General features: G+C 34.7%; 1 non-coding gene across 1 annotated transcript; it reads left to right on the top strand.

Annotated features, from left to right (window-relative positions):
• The first annotated feature begins 4757 nt into the window (after window positions 1–4757).
• On the top strand, window positions 4758–4829 carry TRNAC-GCA (transfer RNA cysteine (anticodon GCA)). The gene has a single exon. It is a non-coding gene; the product is annotated as a tRNA-Cys (tRNA).
• Window positions 4830–5519: the final 690 nt, after the last annotated feature.

Below are 5519 nucleotides of genomic sequence, written 5' to 3' on the forward strand. Positions count from 1 at the left end.
GATACTCACCTAACAGGCCGACAATACCAAAACGGAACTTCTTTATGATTTGATATGATTTCGCAACACATTTGTCAAAGACCACATGGGTTCCTATTCATTGTTTACAATATTATTATGCTTTTAAGATAAATGTATCCCAAAATTATATTAACTGGTATCCGAAACCTAATTTTTAACATGATTAATATTATCAACGAGCTCTAAAACATTAATCGTTAGGGCAGTGGCGAAGCTAGGAGTTATATTTCGGGGTGGCGTTGATTAATGAAACTCCACTTATTTTGTTAAATTATTTTCGTAAAAATGTGATCAGAAAGGTTTAATGTAAATTGAATACAATATTGATATTTGTTTATTGTTACAATGAATAAAGACCTGTTTCAATTCTCTTGTGATCTTTAAATGAAAGCCATCGAGATAATTTTTTTATAATTCGAACCGTTTACTTTTTACTCGCTATTTTTTCATCATTTCTATGAAAAAATAGTTGTTTGGACACCAAAAGTGCCTAATTTATATGTATAAAATAGCTCTATTTACGAAACCGAGGGTGACCCGTGCCACTTTCCCTTCTACGGCACTTAGTTCCGCCCATGCGTTTGGATTATTTGAATGGGTCCAAAAATAGCTAACAAAATAGGCCAACTTGATAGTCCAGTCCATTTCCATGGATAAGAGATGATCCTTCCAAAAAGTAACAAAAATTAGAGATTAGCATCAAAATGAAAACCTCGGCAGGACGAGCCCGAAGTCCGGACATTGCTCAATCTAAAAAGTGTAATATTGCTCAATCTGAAAGTGTAAAATATGTTTTCAATCCCGGTAAAACAGCTGGATCGGCAATGAACTTCCATTGCTCAATAGATTGAGCAATGATACGTTTAATGGTGGACTCGTCGTTATCTCTAGTACGATCAAAATTCGTATGTCACCTGTTTTAAATTGAATATGAATGGAGCTCATAATAAAAAAGGGTTCGAACCCAATTATAACTGGTGACCTCATTTGAGATTTGAATGGCATCTGGGTTGTTAGTTTTCATCGAGTAGTGCAAGTTCCCGCAGGCTTGCGCCATAGGACAGCAGCGCCCCAATACGTTGTCGTTTCAGGCACAAATCCCATTCCCCAATTCCAACTCTTAAGCCTCTGTTTGGCCATTAGCTATGCCATGTGTGTATTATCTCTGAACTTTGCGATGAAATGAATGGGGTTTGTACCTAAGGCCCCGTTCAGAAACTTTCTCAAAAAATAAGCAGCTTATTTCACATTTTCAAACTAAAAAATAATGTAAATGAAAAATAATTTTTAAATTTTTTTTGCATCGTATAAAAGATCTCATCGAGATCATTCAAACAAGATCCATATTGCATATTTTTAAATTTTAATAAACCCATAATTTTTGAGCTTGAAATTATCTTCTTAAAAAATAAGGGCTTATTTTTGTTTATGGAACGGGCTCTAAGACTCTTGTATGAGTCTTAATTTTATCTAATGCACTCTGAATTCCCAACAACAAAAAGGGTAGAAGCCCAAACAATGGCAAAATTAATGTTGACATGGAATGAATTTTAACATAGCCGATAACAAAATGAACTCAAACAACACAAATCTTTATGCAATTAATGTTGTCAAGTTGAGTTCATGTCAACCTTAAAAAGCTTTAATAATTGTGTAAAATAACGAGTACAAATATTTGCAAAACTTCCTGACTAGGACCGTACATCCTTAAACATTTAATCAGCCTTTGTAGTTATAATGGGTTTCCCTATTGTATAAACGAGTTAAAGCCCATAAAATAATGAATTTTGAAACATGTCATTATTCTCACATATGCCAATTAAAAATACGAGTTTTGGAGTTTTTAAATGTCCATCCTCAAACATCATCTCATGTAAATATTCATCTTAGTTATTTTGAACAGTTATATTTTCATCCACGCTTTTAAATAATTCCAAGTTTGCCCTTTATTACACAGATATATTGACTATTATATAGGGAAAAAAACCGAAATGCTCCATATAGTTAAATGTTTGTGTCAACTTGGTTCCTCTAGTTGTAATTGACTCAATTTATACTCTGTACTTTTCATTTTGTTCCAATTTGGTCCAATTGCTAACTGCCGTTAGTCCGCCGTTAGTCTTTTTAAATAAAGACAAAAATAAGCCAATAAAGACAAAACTAAGCCAATAAGCCAATTTTTTTGTATTTATTCAAAAAAATTGGATTTCAATGGTAATTTTTTACTTTTAGGTTCCTCTCGTCATGACGAAATAATAATCCTGACAAAAATTGACAAAAAAACTAACAAATGCGAAAAAAATTGAATAAGGACAAAAAAATAAGCCACTTGGCTTATTTAGCCGAACAACCCCTGAGTTTATGTAATATTTTGACTTTTGGACATAGTTCTTTATCATATTGTGACTTTTAGACATGGTTCTATATGCATTTTCAGTACTATGTAGAAAAATAGGCATCTCAGTATTTGTCCACACAGTTAAACAGGTAGACAATACCAATGGTTATGTTGCCTCATGGCTGATCATGAAAATGCTGAATTAGAGGGCAACTTTTTGCAGAAAACTTTAACCAAATTTCTTCTCAAGTGCCTCCTTATCAATGGAGAATGGAAGAATGAGCTGTGTTTTGGTTCAGAGGTATATTAGGTAGGCTTGTGCAAAAAACCCATCCACCCGCGATCCGACCCAACCCGAAGGGTCCCGGGTGGGGTTGAACATGTGCTTCAGACAGGCACGGGTTCATTTTCTATTAAAAATCAGATTTTGGTTCGGGGTCCGGGTTAGTGCGTTTCTTACCCGACCCGACCAATTCATAAAGATTAATTCAGTTTTTGGTCAGACCTGACCCGACGTAAAGAATCGAGCTCGCGGACGGTTCTTACCCCTTTTCGGTTCGGTTTGTGGGCCTAAAACATTTGTTACCCGCCATGTCGGGTCAGGGGTCAAACCTGATCGCCCGACCCGTGCACACCCCTAATATTAGGGCAAGAGGGGAATGAGAGAATTAATGTTTTAACCCCAAAAAAGGGGCCATTTGATTTTGTTGTTAACAGAACTAACGACGGACTAACGGCAGTTAGTAATTGGACCAAGTTGAAACAAAATGGAAAGTACAAAGTATAAATCGAGCCAATTACAACTACAGAGACCAAGTTGACACAAACACTTAACTATAGGGATCATTTCAGTTTTTTACAACTACAGAGACCAAGTTGACACAAACACTTAACTATAGGGATCATTTCAATTTTTTTCCCTATTATATATATATAGAATATGTATATATAGGCAGAGATTTTTTAAACTAAAAACTAATCTTTAAAGTCCTGTAACATAATTTTAGGTAAGCACCCTTGTCAAATCCCAAAACTTTCGGCAAAACAATCGAAAACATAGAATCCATTGAAACTTTCCATTTAATACCCATTTTAGCAAACCCCTCCAACCCCCCATTTTCATTTGCAGATTTTTCCGCCCCTAATTTATCAAATGGTCAGCGGCAAACAGCGGGAGGAGAGCGGCGAAACATGTCTCCGTCAATCAGTTCGAAATATCTCAATGGCGACCACCGGAGCAGTTTTTTTCATGGTCGTTTCGTCACCGGTTCTACGCTCCCAATTGTCTCTCAATCAGTCCAAAATATTTCGTGTCGGCAAGAGTTCTGAGCCGGTAACCCGTTTCGTCAACTGAACCACCGCCACAAACGCCGTCATCGATGACCGCCTCCGGTAACGGAAGATTGGACCTTAAAGATAACTCGGAATATCTGATCTCTTCGTTCCTTTGTTTTTAAACTCTTTTAGGTAGTTGGGGAGTCTAAGGTTTTTATTTTTTATTTTTTATTTTGATTCGCCCGGTCTGGACTTTTTACTCTTGTTGATATTGCTTATGTACAAGAATCTGATGTTAAAAGCAATAAGCTCCATTAGTTATTTGACACAGCTTTCGTTTGTTGTGTTTTCATGAATAAAAATGGTGTATTCATGAAAAACATGGCCGATTAATTTTTTTATATTTTTCATGGTCGATTAAAAACATGGCGTGTTCATGTTTTTTCGATTAATTTATTCTTTTTTTATTTTTTTATTAATTTATTCATGTGTTTTCATGAATAAAATATGGTGTATTCATATTTTTTTTTATCTAAATCATGAATTTTCGTGAAATTGGTCGTACCATATTCACGTAAGTTTATAATATAATGCGATCAATTTACCAAAATTCACAAAAATTAAGAATTGAAAAATTCATGAAATTAAGGAGAGAGAATGATTTAGAATATATCCATTAATGATTTTAAAAATTGAAAATTCCCCCCATTTTTATCCATTAATCAACCCATGATTTTAGGTAACTATAATTACTAGAATCCCACGAATTTAGGAAGAAAATATACATCTATATATATATATATATATATATATATATATATATATATATTAAAAGGGTAATATAGATAATTCACCATATAAAAGGATGAAAACATAACTGTTCAAAAAGTACTGGATGAAAACTTACAAATAGTTGAACCCGAGGACTATTCTTTAAGTCTCCCAAGAAAAGAAAAAGAAAAATTATGAGAAAATAAAATTTATCTGCACAGTTTGTGAGAATAAAGTAAAGCAAGCTTTCATGCTTCCGGGGAAATCAGTAACGATGACTGAACATTTGGCTATGGGAATGGGCTAGACGTTGTTAAGTAAGTATAATTTTTCAGTGAAGTTAACATCAACAGGGTCCTTAGCTCAGTGGTAGAGCAATCGACTGCAGATCGATAGGTCACCGGTTCGAACCCGGTAGGGCCCTTAGCGTTTTTGTTCCTTTTTAGTACTTTTGATGATATTTCTCTCTCGTTTTGTTTCCTTCCTTTCTGTTTCTTTTCCTTTTTCCCATTTCCCTTTTCTGGGTCATTTCTCCTAATTAGTACTAATTATTAGCATAAAATCTACAAGAGTATAGCATCCACAATGTAATAATCAAAATCAAAAGATTGCTAAAGTTAACAATATGTGCTTAAAAAATTGCTCGCATTGTAATAATCAAAGTTAGCAACCTCCTAACCAATAATCAAATTTGAGCATTTGAATAATCAAAAGTAACAGTGTGGGACTTCACACTGCTAACTTTAGCAACCTTCTAAATGAATAATCAAAAGCTGACGTGGTAAGTTTTGATTATTCACTTTTGATTATTACATTTCGGAAGCCTGTGTCATCCACCCTTGCCGATATAAATCATCAAATTTTATTAGGTACTACAAACCGAACACATTAATATTGGTCCTTTGTGGGTTGGTTTGCTTATACTCCTATATCATAATACTAGTGCTTGCTCGTGTCTGCAGCACTACGCACTCCAGTAGTGCCGTAGGCAAAGGCATTTTTGTAAAAAGAACCGAGCAAGCAGTGCCAGAAGCCGAGCAGTGGGTAAAAAGAACCGATGGCATTTTTGTAATATATTTGTAAGAGTGTGGGTGTTTTCTTAAGAAAGTTGGAG

This window comes from Rhododendron vialii, chromosome 7a, assembly GCF_030253575.1.
Source record: "Rhododendron vialii isolate Sample 1 chromosome 7a, ASM3025357v1".
Taxonomy (NCBI): domain Eukaryota; kingdom Viridiplantae; phylum Streptophyta; class Magnoliopsida; order Ericales; family Ericaceae; genus Rhododendron; species Rhododendron vialii.